This window comes from Dromaius novaehollandiae, chromosome Z (assembly GCF_036370855.1).
Source record: "Dromaius novaehollandiae isolate bDroNov1 chromosome Z, bDroNov1.hap1, whole genome shotgun sequence".
In the NCBI taxonomy this organism is placed as follows: domain Eukaryota; kingdom Metazoa; phylum Chordata; class Aves; order Casuariiformes; family Dromaiidae; genus Dromaius; species Dromaius novaehollandiae.
This window is the reverse complement of record NC_088132.1, coordinates 10,955,087-10,973,701: the sequence shown is the minus strand read 5'-3', so window position 1 is coordinate 10,973,701 and position 18,615 is coordinate 10,955,087.

Below are 18,615 nucleotides of genomic sequence, written 5' to 3'. Positions count from 1 at the left end.
TCCCTCTGCATTCATTTGTTTTGCAACTTTCCAGCATATAAAATTTGTAATTTGAAATTGTAGGACTGTTTGTGACGCCATTTGGGGCTTTAAAAATACTAGTATTGTCTGAAATAAATATATAAGCCCCCAGACTGCAGTCTGGGTCCTTTTATGCTTCTCTTCTGATTTGTGATCTTTCATGGGATCATGTTTTCAAGAATTTCTGCACAGCTGAAAGACCTAGATATTTAGTGCTAAATTAAGAAAAAGAAAAGGTGTGTGTTGGCATTCTAGCGGAATTGTCCAACTGCAGGAGCTGCAGCAGGATAAAGAAAACACCAAATAATACAAAACTCAATAAAATCAGCAGGTAGCCAATACAAATTTCAATTTTTAGGCATACAAAATCACAGACATTTAAGCTGTCCTTCAGGTTGATAAGATTAACAAAATCAGATTTACTTTCAACTGTAGGGCACCATTTACTGCAGTAGACTGTAGAATCAGCTCCCAATTTTTGACATAAGTATGATCTTTTACACAAAGAAATGTGATTTTGTGCCTTTTAGGCTGCTTCTGCAAATTCATATAGCTGATGTCAGCAGTTATGTTGTATTGCATATCCTGCCTGTTTAAAATGATTAATGCTTGTCAGTTATCAGCATTTTGCAGACACATAGCTGTACAGTATTTATACTATAGAGACTCCTTCTGCGTTTATCCTATGGCTGATGTAATAGCAGTTATTTCCAGATGATACCTATCTTCAAGGACACCAGTTCCCTACTTCTCATGCAGTACATATTCTAGGGTTATTTCCAAAAGGCAAAGTGCTTATACATATAAATAGTTTGAGCCAGTAATTACTAGACCAGCTTTGGGGAGTTTTGCAAGCAGTGTTTCAGATTGTTTTTTCCACAGCTAAAATGATGTTGATTGAAGATTAAACTTGCTTCTCTCTGAGGAACTCTGCCCAAGGCCCACAGTTTTGCCAGCACTTGAGATATAATCATAAAATCACAAGTTTTGCAATTTTTGGTTGATTGGCAGTTCTTAGTTTTCAGACCGCCACAGGCAGCTTAGTAGTTTTGGATCTACCCTAAATTGATTGTATTGTTTGTATATACTTTGAAGCTGCGTTGATCTGTCAGTTGGCTACATTGCACAAATGCTTGCGAACTTTTGGAAGAACCTACTCCAGAACATGCTGGTTCTTAGTTTTAGTTAGAGGTGCCTGAAGTCACATCCATATTGGAAAGTTAATTTGGACTACAGCAGGTTGTGAATTAAAAGCAGAGTAGCTATTTTCAATTAACATCTTGCGTTGGCAACACTCTCTATATCTATACAGTATAATGGGAGCCAGATTAACATTCCTTTACTCACGCTGAATAATGGCTTTACATTATACGTGGTCCTGCCAGAGTGTAAAAGACAGTAATTCCTCTCACAGATCTTTTGAGATTAGACTCTAACAGACCAAATGTGCTCTTCAATATTGCTCGTACCCATGGAAATATGCAATTTCATGCCATATGCCAGACCATGTGAAATTCAGAACTGAATGGGTTATCAGAAGAATATACCTGTTCTGTGATGGCTCAAGACCTACTGTAATAGCTACTTGCCTTTGGTTTGCTGTGTTGTCTGGATGTTCTGGTAAGGAACAACCATCTCCCTGATTCTGCAGGACACTCCTATTTGTCAAATCACATGGACCAAAAGGGGATGTAAGCATGGATGGACTTACAAACGCACAGGCCCAAGGTTGCAGGGCCTCTGTGTTGGTTACCCACAAAAACTTTCAAACCCCAGGAAAGTGGCTGTCTTCTGGATGTCATCCTTCACACATTGTCAGCCAGGCTTGATGTTCTCTCTGGGGGCTTTTGGACTCTTGCTTCTGCAGCTACCGTCTCTATAGCCTAATAATGCCAGGCTGTCAGTGAAGGTATGAGGAAAAGGGTGAAACATTTTACAAACGTTACCAGGTCTCTCAGGTACCTGTCATTTGCTGTAATGAGTTTCACTGCATGAAGCAGGCTGGACAAGCAGTCAATTCTCAGCTTGGTAGGTGGTTTGCTGAGGTGTGCCTGTGTGTAACCAGGGATCTGGAAAATTTTTCTCTGGCCGCTTACATGGCAGGCTCAGGAACAGTCTAACCCATCATCCTCTGGCTTAATCTATGGTGTGTTATCTTTTGCTGTTAGAGAACATGTGCATGTGCCTGCAAAGCCATTCCGAAACCCCCAAAGTGATGAGGTGCACACAGTTAAACAGAATCTGCAGGCAGAGCACAAGGATTCCCAGACCTTTCACTGGAAAGGAGGAAATGCAGAAACAGAGCTATTCCTTTGTGTTCCTTCTTGTCCAGACTCTCAGGACCACTAGCTCTGCTATTTAACCATGATTTACTCTGTTCTGCAGCTCCCCAGAGAAAATCCAGTTAACTTCTATTCTCAGGCCGTGCTTCCAAAGGGCAGTACACAGAGACCTCCCGAGTCCCTGCGATACTCCTGGGTCCTGTCTCCCACGTGGAGCCTCGGTCTGCCCAGGCCGTCGGCACAGTATCGTGATAAGGGAGATCACCTAATGTACCGGCTGGGATGTCTGACCTTGAGGGTCAGCTGTATACTTACGCTAATGTCCAGCCTTGCCGATGCTCGGATATTTGGTGTATTAGGTCTGTAAACATTTAAAGCACTCTGCATGTCTACTGGGACACTTTAAACAGAATAACAACCACCCACTCAATAATGAGCTCCCATTAGCGCCTAGTCTGGGAAATACAGCTCACCAAAGTAAAAACTCTTTCCCCAAAAAATCTTTACAGTTATTTGAAATGTTCACCTTTTTTATTTGTCTTCTATGTGTATTTACATCACAAAATAAGTTGGAAAATTGCCAGATTGTCATTAGGATTTGGGGTTGCTGGTCTTTTGTTTATACCAGTTTTGAGCATTTTGTATTATGAGATCCTGTCTGACTTTGATTCTGGGTATGTTTTTACAGAAGGAACAATAAAAAACATATTATGAAGTGTAACAGTGCAGTGAAACACTCCAGTTTTTCTTTCACATTAGACCTCTCCCTGTTGCTGTTCTGGGAGGCGAAAATCTAATTCTAATGAATTACACTTCGAGAAGCATCCCATTTATAGAGAGCATCCTCCATGGATTCTCTTGCAGCAAGGCAATTGCATCGCTTGTCATCTCTGTAGCTAATCAGTGTTGCCCCAGCACATCCAATCCATATGAGAAATGGCTTTCCATGGTGTAGCAGCACTTTTACCTCAAGATGGTTTATCCATAAGGGGCATTTTGACTATAGCTGGTGCTGCTCAGCCCTCCAGCTGTCAAATATACCCCTACACAGTCTTATACTTTCTGCTGAAAAGTTTTCGGCTGAAGTGTAACTCAGCTGAATTGCCCCAGCAATGGATGCAAAACCCAGTGAACATGCAACGACCTCCTGAGGTCCCTTCCAGTGTAAATTGTCTTACGATTCTATGTGGCTTTACTGCAGTGTTATTGCATTGCATTGGCAGCCATGCTGGATGACCCAAATGGGCTTATCGTGTCCATGTTCCTCATGTCTGTCACCAGACATATGAGGTATCTCCCATAACTTTAAGCGGTGAGTTACAGTATTATTAACAAATTTGTAGGGATGGTACCTTTCTTCTAGCTCTGAGGGGGCTTATGGGAAAACATCAGAGAATCTTTAATATGTCAGTGGTTCAGCTGATATCCATATCTTACATATATGAACATAGAGTTCACTAATCTGCAAAATCTACATTTTATTGGTATATCTGATTTAGCCTAGGCACCAGAAACAGATTAGCTCCAGTAGTGAAATGCTCCACAGTAGACAAATTATCTCCATCTGAGCTTCATCCTGCCTGAGCCTCCAGGACTATTTCTAATCTCTAAAGTGGCCATACACCACTGCAATGATAAGTGTAAACATGTAATTTGTGATAGCTTGAGATAAGCATCAAGCTGGACCCCATGACAGACCTTCTGACTCTACCAGAAGGAGGAGGTCACATTAAAAATAGGCAAAAAGCTTTTCTTTGAGAGATGGAGGGCAGTTTGATTGCATTTCAATTACTGACCTTTTACCAGCAAAATTAATGTTTTGAGATCACTTCCAGTCTAATTGCATGTTTGGAGTGGTAGTGGAACAGCAAGAGACTGGTATACATGCCATTGCTCAAGCGAGATCCTGCTTTGTTTGTAAGTGGAAAGATAGTATTCCAAGGTTTATTTTCACACACATGCTCATGATTGGGCATTTTTTGATGTGCATTGCACGTTTTGGAAAAAATATCAGTGCAAGAAATGTCTTAGGTCTTACCACAGCCTTCCTATGGGCCTCTGGGAAAAATGTCCCTGTAACTCTGTGTCCATCTGTGTCACTCTTGTCTCCAGCTGTAAAATTTGTGCAGCAGCACTGACTTACGACATCTATACATTGGGAATTAAAAAAATCTGTTTTCTATTATCTGTCATGTAGCCATGTGGAATAGATACTTTAGATCACAGAAGATGAAAGTATCATACCTTAGTCAAACACTTCTTTTTGGAAAGGGTTATTTCTGATGTTTTAAAAAGTGTGCCTGTCATAAGTCTAAGCAACCCAGACCTGCCTTTAATGTGGCAGAATCTCAGCTGGCATAAATTGGGGCAAATCCCTGTTGGATCTCTGCCACTTTGCATGAGTGAATTATCTAGTCCACTGACTCTTTTTTTTTCTTGAGGGGAAGTTCATGCCCTTGGCCAGTTGCAAGTCTTGTTGAAATAGGAATGCTCTTACTGTTTCCGAGACATCTGCCTTCTCCAGGACCAGGAAGGTCAGTCTGTTGGGACAGCTATGGCCCTTTCATTGATGCAGCAGTCTGCCAGAACATATCTTTTTGGTTGTAGTAACTCAAACCAAATGAAAGTCTCTAAATTATATTGTCTTGTAAACTGGGTTGTTCTTATTTTCAGCTATTTGAAACCTTTACCACTGTGCTGTGTTTACACAGGATGCTCCGTTAGTAAATTACTCTCTTTTATTGTGCTGCAATTGTATTATTTTGCCAATACCTGAGCATCCCTTTCCTGGGCATGTTAAACTTCAGCCTATAGATGTCAAGAAAAATTTTATTTGAGAGCTTTAAATGAATCTTTAGTTTAATATGATTTCTTTAGAATGAATTTACTGTTTGCCATTTACTTAAATAGAATCAGTCGCACTTCCATAAAAGATTTGAATAGTACCCATTTTATTTCCTCTCTGAATCCTTAATTTGTGGTCAGTTTTCCACTATAAAACAGTGGAATTCCTTCCTGATGTCATCCATAAAGGGGAAAGGAGAAAGAAAAACCATGATAAATATTCTTCAGTCCTGATTTCCTCCTTTATAGAGGTGTTAATTCAAATCAAAGCCTTGAAAATTCAAGACCAAGTATTTAGGACACTTTAAGCTGGCACATTTTATTGAAAGTGAGACTAAAAGCAAATGCCTTTAGGACCTGTTATTGGGACACTGGGCAGCTGCTGAGGAGGGACCATTAGTACTTGCAGCTGAATCAGATATAATTAAGACTTAATGGAACTACAAATCACTCTGTGTATTAAGGTCCTGTTTATAAATGATTATTAGTTGTTTAAATGGTTAATTGTTACAGATGAAGTCCAAGGTGTTGCTAGGTTGCTTATAGCCATATATATGGCTATCTGGTCATCTTGAAATGTGCTTACATGTATAAATAACATACCTTTTACAGCTACATCATTCTTCTGTTTGCTTATAATGTATTGACCTCTATATAAGCTTCTTATATTGGGACAAAAACATGGAATATGACTAGATTCTTCTTCTAGTCCTTATAGAGAAAATGAAAGTTAATCAGTAAAGCATAGCTTTTGAGGTCAACTAATATTTCAGGTCATCCTTTATCAAATGCTATATTATTTGTGCACTGAGGTTTGATGCCTGTGCATGAGCTTCACACCCTGTGTGTACTGCTTGTGCTATCCTGAAAGTTAGAGGGAATAGGAAGAGCTGAAGTGCAAGGCGAACTCTACAAAGTAGTGTGTTTTTACAGCCTTCACTTTAACAATCATTCACTAATCACTGGGAGCCTCATGCAACTGTGAAGGTGAAATAATGTTGGATATGTGCAGCTATATCAGAAGACACACCCTACTCCCAAGGGCCTTAAAAGCATAGTAGCAATGGCCTTATGTTCTGGTGCTTGGGCTGAAACTGAACAATGCACAGTGAAACTAAGCAACAGAGGAGCAGCTTCTGAAAAATAAGAATTTCTCAAATGCTACTGAAATGCCTATTATTAGATGAATGAGATACCATTTGGCTTGTCCGACCCAAATGTAGGAATGTATGACGGGAGGACATGTAGTTATTGGCGCACGTAATTAAAACAATGCTGGATTCCTTCTTTCTTTTGTCAGTATTTGTCCCTATGCCCTCAGTGGGAGAGTAATGAATTCTTGGCAGGAACAATCTTCTGCAAAGTGAAATGAGTAGAAGGGGTTTGAAGGGGGCAGGAGCTGCTTTGGAGCCAAAATGAGTGACATTCTTTGCAATGAAGAACATTTCCTTTCAATGAAATTCTCATTGACAAAAGGAACTTTTAGAGCAAAGAGGTACTCTGCACTGAGCCTCACCAAATCCTGGTATAATCACTATGGCAGGATGTTTTTTGGTCCATCTCAGTGAGCAAGATAAGTAAAAAGCCCTTGCTGGTCTTTTCTGGCCTTTACATTTTTGTGTGGTAGTCACCAGCACATATTCTAGTTAAAGTCACTCAGTACTTCCTACTGCCATTTCTTGTTTTCACGTAATTATATCTTTCCAAGGCACTTATTTCTATCCTGATTGATCTTTCCTGAAGAGCAAGTTTTTTTCAAAGGACTAAGCCCTCAATGTTGCTGTATGTCTTAGAGACAATGAAATTTTATTTATTAGTGCTCACATCTTGCAAAGATATGGAACAGAATGGGCTCATTAGCAAAGGGAAAGAGGAAATCAGGAAATCATTTGTCTAATTCTGATGGCCCTTCTGATCCCTGAACCTGTCAATAGATAATTTTAGAATGATCATTTCATCATTATGTGTGGGAAAAAAAGAGATAGAGCTTTCTGAATAAATACCTGGGAGATTCTGTGCAGTACCCTAGCAGGGCATTAGGAACTAGATGTTGTGCATCTGTCATAGAAAATTTCTTGTCCTGCCATAGTAATAAGTATTCAGAGTCACTTGCAAGAGGAGAGAAACAAGGCATAAATTATTTATATGGTTCTATTAAATATTAAATTAAGAATTGCCAATACTAGCAATATGTGTAATTTTTAAAATAGTCCTGCCAGAGGTATAAAATTTTTCATTGATTTTACAGCAGTGTAATTGGGAAGAAACGTTCTGTACATCCAATTAATTTGATCAGTTCACTAGTGGTAGATATTTTTGGTGACATGGTAACACAGCACATAATTGAACTTCTGTTCAGTCAAGGGCAAAGAAATTATAAGATGGCACTTCAATGAAAAATCTTTCAGTGCTAGGGATGTACCTTGTTTCTTGGCTCTTGCTCAACAATGAAGCTGCGTCATTGTTCAATTCACTCTCATTGTGTCATTTGTTAAATTTGCTCTCATTCCTTTTATGCTTTTCTCAGCCCTCAAAGAAACCTACTTTAAAGTTGCTCCTTCCCACTAGATCAAGTGGCCTTGCTATTGTAAAGGAATGTCAAAAGCCTCCTGTTCATCAAACTGCTTTTCCAAGGTGGTTTTGTCCTTGATGCCTGACCCTAACTTAAATAGAGTCAGCAGGTTGCAAGTCAACGTAATTAGACATCATCTAATAGTGTTGAGAGGAGAAACGCTTACAGTTATTTTGTCACGTATTGATTTTATAATACATGCCTCAGTTCTAATGAATCAAAGGGCTTTCTGGGGCATGGGTTTCCCAGACTCTGGAGATTATCAAGTGTTCACAGTAGTTGATGTTGACAGTGGTAAAAACAATGTAATTAACTAATGTCATTTGTAGCTGAACATGCATTGGTGCCATATTCCTTTCCTTTACTGTAGGAGACCCCTCTCATCGTGGTAATGATGATGGTATTGATTCCTTTGTGAACAAAAGGAAGCGATTGCCTCTGCCTTGATGAATGCTTCCAGGAACCGATGGGGGCACCCGAAGAGTCATACACTGGTCCCAAACTCTGACCACCTGAGAGAGAGCAGGGTCTGCATTTTGGCTGAGGGGTCTCTCCTCCCTGCTTTGTGTAAGGGAGTCTCATTACAGCATTTTTAGAAAGATGGCCAGGATTTTTCATGGATAAGTTTGATCCCATTTTCAATGAATTAAATGTTGTAGACATTTCTACATTGCATGTAGAAAGACTTCCCAAATGGCAACAAGCAGGCAAGACAACAGGATATTAAGTCTTGAGTTTGTAGCTCTCTTCTTAATTTCAGACAACTCATTACTCTTTATGCCCATAGGCCACATGTAAGATCAGGTGGGTCCCCCTTGGCTTTGTAGCTATACAAATGGAGTCTGAGAAAGTTTAAGCATTGACAAACTTACAGCTAAATACTTGGGTCAAACAAACTGTGTGGATACACATGGATAAAGAGAGAAGTTCAAAATCACAGAGCAGATCTGTGGCAAAATAAGGACTAAAAGGTACATTTTTCAAGGTCTTTCAATCTGATTTTAATCTGACTTCCCTGGAACTTGCTAGCTAGGCCACAGTTCTGCAAGTTATGTGCATCCTGCTCCATGAGCCAGGATGTAACCAGGGCAAGTTCTCTGGTCTTAATGATGACGATTGTGGGTTCCTGGAAATGATGATGCACATGCTGGATGGCAGAACTGGTCTTAAGAAACTTGCCTCAGTGCTTGGGCCAACACATTAACTGTTTTCTCTTTAATGTTTTATTTATTCAGAAAGCAAACCGATTCCCAGCTAGACAAAGATCAGGCAAAATAATAGTATTGACAAAGGTTCTGTCTTTTGATTGTAGCTGCCTGATGATAAACAGCTACACTCTGGGTGATCATTTGCAAGATGAGGAGGGAATCCTGCTGGTACATTTCTGATTACACATTTATTATTTCTGCCAGCCTTTCCACTATGATAGCCCCTCTCCAAAATCCTCAAGAAGAAAAATAGCCTCCTGAGGTTCCTCTTTATATTCATCAGATTTAGATACACTCAAGTTTTCTATCCTGTTAGAAAGGACCACATAAATAGAAAATTTGTGTTCACTGGATCACTGAAAAGAACTTTAGTGTCGAAATTAGTCATCTCCATTCATTCTCTTTATCTTTTTGAATGCAGACTCCAAAAATTATGAATGAAATTTGGAGACAACAAGCTCCGGATTTAAGTGTTTCATTATTTATTGGTAAGGTTCAGTTTAAGTTTTCACCACAATGAGCTACAGGCACCTCACAGAATATTATTTGGAGGTATCTAGTTGTTACACCTTGCTTGTGAGCTGGTCCTTCAGCACTGTATCTTAGTGATGACAAACATACGCTCAGCAAAACACATCCTAAGGGAGAGTCTGGTGAATGCATGTTACTTTATAAAGCAAACCGCTGCTATGTAGCCATGAAATGTAAACATCCAGCCAGAGTAACAGCCACATATTGAGAAGCAGAGATCTTGAAGACATCTAATCCATTCCACAGATGCAAAACAGGATCAACTTTACTGATATCATCTATACCACTCTTAGGGACTTTGAACTCTTTGAGGATGTCCCGTGAACTGGGGAACTTTGTAGTGCAGTCGAACAGAAGATGTGAACGTATGGGAAGAGCAAGTTTGACTGGTGGTCAGGATTTCCTTCCTGCCTTTTTTCCCTGTCTGACTACACACATCTGGAGTTTGTTCCCTTTCCCCCTCTTTGATTCATCCAAGGGCAAGGTCTCAACATAGCCCTGTGCTTCTGTTTATCACAGGTACCCTGTGTCTGCTGTCATATGTTGGGAAAGGGCAGCAAAATGGAGGCAGGGCAGCTGTTGACATAACCAGAGGCTCTAACAGCAGACCTTTTAGTAAGGTGGTGAAAGAAGAGAGCTAGTAGATATTTTTAGAAAGCAGGATGCTGGGGGAAATTACCTCATGCTTGAGGGCTATGAGTTTTATCATTTTAAACTGGACAGTGAAAAAAATTTTAAATTGCATCTTTCTATTTCTTTCCACTTCCTTATTTATCCCTCACCCTTTTCCTAGCCTGTCTCAAAAACTGTATTGTTAGAGATCTTTAATCAGAGGTTGTATCAACAAACTTTCCATTTCTTACCTGTCTCCTGCAGATCAATGGCATGTAATTCAGGTTAATTAATAGCAATCAGAGCCAAGAAAAAAGATGAAGAGTGGGATTTTTAAATTTACTCGAAGTCTGTCTCATCCTGCTCCCATTGAAGCTCAAAGTAACTCTCCTAAATTTCCATATTGCTCTGTTATCACTGATGTCCATGCTAGAGCAGCTGGGGACTTCAAGGAGCGCAGAGGTAGGCCGACACTCAGCTCTTCCGAGAATTCCCAAACAGACCTAATCCACAGCTTATTGCGATCAATGAAAAATCACTTCTTGACTTTATTGGGATTTGGATCAATTGTTGGAGCATACTAGTATTTGTTTTACAGTTCTCCAAGGGCCCCTGTCTCTGACTCTTCGCTGTCGTTATTTCCGCTGTGGTAAAGCCGAGGAGGCTGGCTCAGGCCCCACGTGGGTGCTCTGGCTGGGAGAAACAGCCAGGCCTCCAAGTCCAGCCTCACCTTGTCACAGGAGAGAAGTACTTCAGGGATGGAGCTTTGTGCTGCTAAGTGGGTTTCTGTTTGTTTGGTTTTTGGTTTTGTTTTTTTTCCCCCAGAGCTTTACTGCTTTGATATATGTTTGGTTGTCATGGATGTGGTACAAAAAGTCTGCACAGTCACAGCCCCTGTACCTGGCAGCTCACAGTGCAAGAGGTATGCAATATTATTATCGCAGTGAAGTGAGTTACCACACATCACCTGAGCTGCATATACTGCCCTTTAGCCTGTAGGAGAGGTTATAGTGCAAAAACATGAGCAAAGGAAAAGAAAGTGAGGAGACTTAGGACTTGCAGATCCTGAAAGGACTGAATACACCAAAAGGCCTGATTTTTCTCATGGATTGGGTATCTGGTAGCTGCCGAGCCTTGTACAGAATGTAGCAGTTCCCAGAACAGGGACATTACAAACGGTTTAAAGCTGGAAGCTTGCTAGAAGTGCTTTCTCATACAGTCCCCAGACAGCTGTCTGTGAGCTGATGCAAATTAGCAGAGCCTCTTCTATACCCTGTAAACTACAGTTTGAGCCCTGCATGTGTAGAGCAAGAATATGAAAACCATTATTTACCCTTACAGCTCTGATTTATCTATTTGGCATTTCAGCAGCTTCTTGAGAAATGCAGGAGATGATAGATAAACTTCTATTGCAGCTAAATTATTTACTGTTACCCAGTCACACATTTTCAAAGGAATACTAGTTGCACTAGCGCTTGGTGGATGAATGGACATTGTTTACCTTGGCCATATGCTCTTCTCCAGTAATTACAATGTCTGCCATGCAAAACTGCATGTGTCTGACCAACAGCTTTGTGGTAAAACCACTGTGCACGTACTGACACTAAGAAAGCCAAATTCTGCCCTTCACTGTGCAAATGCAGCTCCCTTTGGCTCCCGTGAGAGCTGTAAGTTTTGGTCCTCCAGTGTACAATATCCATCAACTTTGTCCCTCAGCTCAGAAAGTGCTTGAATGTTAACTGGTACATGTAATTCTTTCAATGACTCTGTTGACTTAAGTAAGTACATGCTTGAGTATTTTGTTGAATTAAGGCCTAAATTGTAAGCATGCTTATTTTATCTGGTCACTGTTTACTGGGCTCAAAGAAACACTCTATTTTAAAGGTCGAAGCGTCTAGCTGGTTGGATTGAGTGCCTAGTGAATGTGTGAGCAGACATGCCAGAAAAACGGGTGCTCAAAACAAGGAAAACTGCTTTCTGGGCACATTAGCAAAGGGAAAAAGATGAAAAATTACATCTTCTAAAGAGCATGTCTGCCATTAGCAGGAAGGTTTGTGGGAGCTTGCTGACCTGCTTCATGTAGATATCAGAATTTTAAGATTCCGATCCAGCACAGCTTATAAGTGCCTATTAATATGCTTCTTCCAAAATGAGGATGGGCTACTGCACTGTTAAGGAACAACTGAAACAACAAACTGATCTTTCTAAGGTCAGACAGTGTTTCTGGTGTGACACACAGTCAACAAAATACCTTGATGCATTTCTCTGTCAGGGTGTCCTGTACATCAGTTAGCTGTCTGTGACTCAGGGACCCCCTTTCCTCACACATGCTGCTCTGCAGGTATCTTCTGCCCATGTCAGTTGGTGCGTTTGAGACCAAGCACTGGAGAAAATAATTTGTATAACACCAGGTAACTTATAGAGCCAGCAGAAGGGGCGGCTCAGCCTCAGGCACTATCTCAAGCCCCTTTACCTGTGGAGTATGCAGGGAGGTGCGAACAGCAGCTTCGTTTTCACCTCTGGAGTGTGTCAGCATTCATCAGCTGGGCTGCCTGGAACTGCTCACACGAACTTGTATTAGTTCACACCTTTTCCCCAAATATCATATTATGGTTAACCCTCATTGTATTGCCCTGCTTATCTGCTAAATCACTGCAAATGGGGTGTTCAGAATGCTTTGTGGTTGGTTGTTTAAGTCTTGGTACCTGCAGAGTATACTAGTAACCACCAAAATGAATTAAAAGAATATGAAGGCTTTATTCAGCTGGTTTCCTTTAATCCTGTTTCTCAATAATCAGAACAGACACAGACTGCTTCCCCTAAGTTATGATTAAATCCCCAGACACAAACAGTGCACCAGAAACACAGATATACTCCAAAATGTCACAGACATTTCCATAAACCATCTCTTGTAAGGTTAATGAAAATATAGAGTCAACAGGCTGAATGGCAGAGTAGCTAACAGTACACCAGATCAAGAAGCCACTGGTGGGTTGTGTGAGAAGTGTTATGAAAAGTGTTTTTTGGTGACCTTTAGCAGTGGTGGCTCATTTGGCTAAGAAACCTGTGTGATGGATGTCTCATCCCTGCAGTCAGATATCTCAGTCTGTGTCCACACGGCTGGTAACCCAGCTCTGTTTTGTCTTCTCTATCTGAAAGGACTCCTGTGTTAGATCATCCTACCAAACCCTGGGGACATTTTAAATCTTTTTGGGGAATAAACTGTCTGTCCTTGCCTATATAACAGAGAAACAGAGCACACGTCTTTTTCCTCCTGTCTATTTATTTTACATGTCCTGGTCTGAGCTGTGGGTTGTCTGTACCCTCAGAACAATGCACATACCTGGAAAAGGAGCTTGAACCTCAGATGTCCCCAGAAAGGCTAACGGTTGCTGAATGTTTGTCCATGCAGAAACTGGAAAGGAATGAAGTTCTCTTTACCCCACATCCTGTTCCTAAACAGCTTTTAATCTTTTAATACATAGGGTGAAAGTTGTTGAAACTCAAGTCAATAACACAAACATCAGTGTTCAGAGTTTTTGTGTGGACTTAATTAGCTGAGTATGTTAACAGGAAATCAGAGTATTTTAGCTGTATTTTGAGGGCTGCGTATAGCTTGGAGATGGCTTTAAACTCTATCACTTTTCATAGGACCAAGCACAGAAGTTAAGAGATGACCCAGAGGTTAATAAGTACTAACTTCAGAGTTAGAAGGTTCACTGAAATGACTATCTCTACGATCTCCATGGGTCAAAGGCTATTCAAACCAAGCATTTAACTGCATGAGAGTGGTTACCTGCTGCGCAACGAAACCAGATTTTGACCAACGAAAATGGCAAGGCGTTAACCTGGTTGCCTTGCAACAGCCAGACGCTGCAGCAGACACAGAGTGTGGATTAGACTACTGTGGGGAGAGGCAGAGTGTGGAAAGAGGCCTTCCTTCACTTCCATCATCTGCAGAAGATATCTGTAGGGTTACAAGGAAAGGCAATATGGCAAAGGCAAAGGGCCGTTCAGTCTGGATCTGCCCTTGCTCTGGAAGGCTTTTCCAGCTTAGACAGTGAGGTGAACCCTGCAGCAGCTCAAGAGGAAAAAGCAGGCAGAGAAACTACTGTGCCTTGCTCCTCGTCCGCGAGAGGATGCAAGGGGTTATTGCAGACCAGCCCATGAGTGCATCACCAAAGCCTCAGAGCTGAGCTGGATACCAGCCTCGCAGGAGCCGCAGAGGCAATGTCAGTGGCAGGGCATGTTTTTACCTGTTGAAATTTCTTTCAGTGCTGCTCAAAGAGGAAACGCTAGTTCCTCGGAGCCTGGGAGAGGTACAGAGGTCAGCCGGGGCTGAGGCGATGTGTGTGAGAAGAGAAGGAAAAAGCAAGGAAATTCATGAAAGAGCAGGTTACTTCAGTGCCCCACTGGCAGGCAAGGTGTAACCACAGAAAGATGAGGCCTCCTTCGGTTGGGAGTGAGGGGGCTGTAGCCTTTTCTCAGAGCAAAACAAGTGAACATGACAAAAGGGGCAGTTGTGAGCACAAGCTTCTTGCGGTATTGTAGTGTCCTTTTTGTCACTGTCTCTCTCTTCACTGTATCTTGAGCCACTTTTCTCTGCTACTCCTGAAACACGCTTTTATGGTTTGGATGCTTGGACTTGAGATTTGGGGTCATGTCTCTGCCTGCCCTTTGGAATCAAGTGTCTTAAATGCACCCATCCTACAGCCAGAAAGGGACACATGCAGTTATCCCATTTAACCCTGGCCGTGGTGCATCCTCCTAACTTCAGTCAGCAAACCCAGCACTTCAGAAATTCTTGCTCTGTCTGCATTCAGCCTGGTAATTAGTGGTGCAAATGGATGGTGCTTGTGACGAAGACTTCCAGACCAGCTTTGGGTAACTGATGCCTTCTTAGCTCTCAGAGAGTCCTAGAACTTAATTAATTAACATTTGTGACCTGTGAAAGCATCCTTTGAGAGGAGCTATCACGTATCAGTGCAAAACATGAATAATGTTCAAATTAGCTAAACTTTGATATAGGTGAGAAAAGAATGAGTGACACTGACTACATCATAGGGAATATCTCAGATTCTTTCAAACTCTGCAGTCTTTTCTGTCTCCTGTGGATTTATGATCTATTTTTAATATAGTAATTCCAACTAAAAATATAAGTCTGATTGTCAGCTCTAATCCACGCTTCATCCCTGCACTTCTAGCAGTGCTAAATGCTCTCAGTCTGTCTGGCATGAAGGCATTCAACAACGCTCCGGTGTACTTCTGAGGGAAACATCCAAGCTATTGACATTTCTTAGCCTCATCGAGTGTGGACAGGTCTGAAGAGGGAAGAGTTTATGGAGCTGCATAAGGTTGGGTGGCTGCAATATTTAGTTTATTGGCTTTGCTTGTGCCCCAGTTTGAAAGCAGCTGTTTGGTTCTTAGCTCTCTGCTGATCCAATGTGAGGCAGTGGAGTTCAGCTATGGCTGTCCACTGATACTAATAACTGTCTGTCTATTTCCAGGTGTTATAACTTTCCTACTTCTCATCAAGGCTGCTCAGTTCCACTCTTAATAGCAGTAACAGTTGTATAAAAATGGGCTGGAAATGCCTAGACCAAAACAAGTGAGGCCAAGAGGCTGTTGCTTTAGCCTGGCCCTGGCTATTGGGACCATCCCCATACAGGGGACAGCTGCTTTGAGGCTGCTCCACATTGTAGGCTGGCCAAAAAAAAAAAAAAAAAGCTTCACCAGACCACATAGCAGCGTGCAACTCACCAGAACAATGGAGAAGAAGTCACAGCCTGGGGGTCATGTCGTGTTCTTAAGCTGTTCTGCCCCACTTTGGGTTGTATTTTGGAGTCCATATACTGCAAATAGAAACTTACTTTGAAGTATTGGATTCAGCATTTTGATGCTCAAAAAGCTCCGTTAACATCCCCACACTGCACAGATACTGTGAGAGAGTTTTTGCTACCAAACTCTTTAGTGCTGTTTTGAAGTAAAAATGAAAAAAATCCTCCAAAGCAGGTTTCTTAAACTACATAAGTTGGTGGGTTTTTTCAGTATCTTGCATATAAAAAGCAAGATTTTTTCTTTGTGTTCTAGTGAATCCTAGTCTGACCATGAAAACAGTGATTAAGTTAGACTATATTGTTTTGTTTTATCTGATCTTTAGGTAATTCAGAAGCTGGAATTAGCTTTTCTGTTATTTTTACTGAGGGATAAGGGCTCTGCTGAATACATCTGCAAGTAAGCATGGCAGGCAAATTATATAAAGCACAGATAGAGGTGGGAAAGGGTTAAAGAAAAGAGAGAAAGATATGCTTGGTCCTGGAGAGTTTGCCAGCCATGGGCAGTGTGATTTTCCGGCATGGGCACATGGAAGAAGATGATTTAGAAATACTGGCTAGAAATCATCCAGTTCAAGTCTCCATCTCCAGGCTGTCTTAAAACTTTAAATTCTTTAATTTCAGCTGATACATCTTGTGATCTTTTAAGTTTTCTCAGCAACTGAGGAAATAAAATTAACCGACTATAGTGATTTGTGTAGGAAGACTTAGAGAGTACCCTGCATTTCAATTATGTATTTAAAGCTTAAAGAGTGTTTTGAAAGAAATGCTTTTCATTAAGCATTTAAGAAACCTCCTCTGTAGGAAAGGTCTGTGCACGCTAAACCAAGAATGGCATAGATTTTTTTCTGTAATGAAAATATTGTGCCTTGGCACAGTCTGACCTGCAAGGTTGCCTTGCTTGAACTATCCAGACATAACTCAATCACTGCTGACCTTGACTAAGACTTTTCTCCGTTGTCAGAGGGGGGGCCATGCTGAGAAATGGGCCTTCTGCTGTAACCCACTATATTCTCTTGAGGAAGGTTCCTCTATAATGGCAATTTGCAATGGTTGGTTGACTGTGCAGCCAAAGGAGAAGGGAGATGAATAAAAGTAAAAGCAGCCAGTGTAGCACAAGAGGCTTCCCTTAGGCATGGAGGGAAGTGGGGGAGATTTAGAGGGCACAGATGGTAGCTGTTTTGAAGGCACAAATAGTGCTTGGGATATAGGAATCTGTAGGAAAGTGAGACATAAAAGATGCTTAAGCCACTTTTTTCAAGTGGGCTTGTGAGTTCAGGCATATCTTTTTTCAAGCACTCAAATTGCTAGATTTCTAGAGAGCTTGTGACCCTTCAGAGTAAGCAGCCTGAGCACTTTCCACAAACCAAGCTCCAAATACCCCAGACTGTTCCTTTTTCATCCTTTCCCTTCTTTCCCCCACCAAAGTCAGCGCAGTCATTGGTTACTTTGACAAATTATCTGTCTACACTGGAATTATCTAGCAAATGTTATGGCAAAAGCATTCACAGAAATGTAATTTTCTCACATTCAGTGCTGACTGCATAGGGGTTGGTTGTCACCATCTGATTATTTTTCCCTGGCTTGGTCTCTTAGTTATTGAACAGAGCTGCAGAGTGACCGTGGCCAGCTGACCTTTATCTCTTGACACAACAGATGAGTCTCATCTCTCCATCACACAATCATGAAGCAAACAAGGCTAGGTCAATAAGCTGGGTTTATTTTTAGCTTCCCACAAGCTGTTACCTCCTGCTTCTTGGCTCCTATCTCTCCAGGCAGTTGGGAGATGCTGTCTTCATCTCTCATAGTCCCTCCTTCTGCCCTAGTGATTATGCACCATCTGTTCTGGACTTCGTGTTCGCTTCCCAGGTAAGAACCCAAGATAAGATATGATTATCAGCAGTGGATAACTTGAAGCCTCAGGCTCCCCAGATCAATATTCATGCCCAAATTGGTGACCTCCTATTCAATTCATACACTCATCCTTTCTCTGAAAAGACTAAGTACAGATGTCCTGACCCTAAAAGCTTTCACATCAAGGAGTATTAAGAATGATACGTCACACAAAAATGGACCAGATCAGACCAGTGTCCATCCAGCCAAATGGCCTGTCTCCAACCAAGGATTCCTGAATAAGAGAGTAGAAGACAAGGGAAAAAGTGCTTAGAGGTGCTTGCCTGGATATTGCCTGAGCTTTCAAGAACTAGTGACTATGGGGCTTCTGAGCCAGAGGTGGGGTGTCTGCATGTGGGGGCCCAACACAGACTTTTTTCTTTGAGTTTGTCCTGTTACTTCTGGAACCACTGTATGCCTTTAGCATCTAAAGTGCTCTGTAATCCATGATTTCCCCAGGTGAACTAACATGTTGTATTAATAAGCAACCTCTTTTTTGTTTTGAACTTGCCATATTTGATACAAACTAATTCTTGGATGAGAAGAGATTGTGAAAAAATGTTCTTGCTCATTTTCTCTGTGATGCTCATGATTTTATAGACCTGAACTATATCACTCCTCGGCCTGGAAGGCCAGAAAGAGATTGCACATGTTTCCAAATTAAATGCAGTTAAAAAACAGGTTTCTTGTTGCCACTAATAACTCTTTTTGACCAGTGGCTGACAAATGCCATAAACCATCTAGCTCAGTGGTTCTTTAATGTGACTTCAGAAGCTGAACCCATTCCCAATATTTTGTCATTTAATTTCACTTAATTT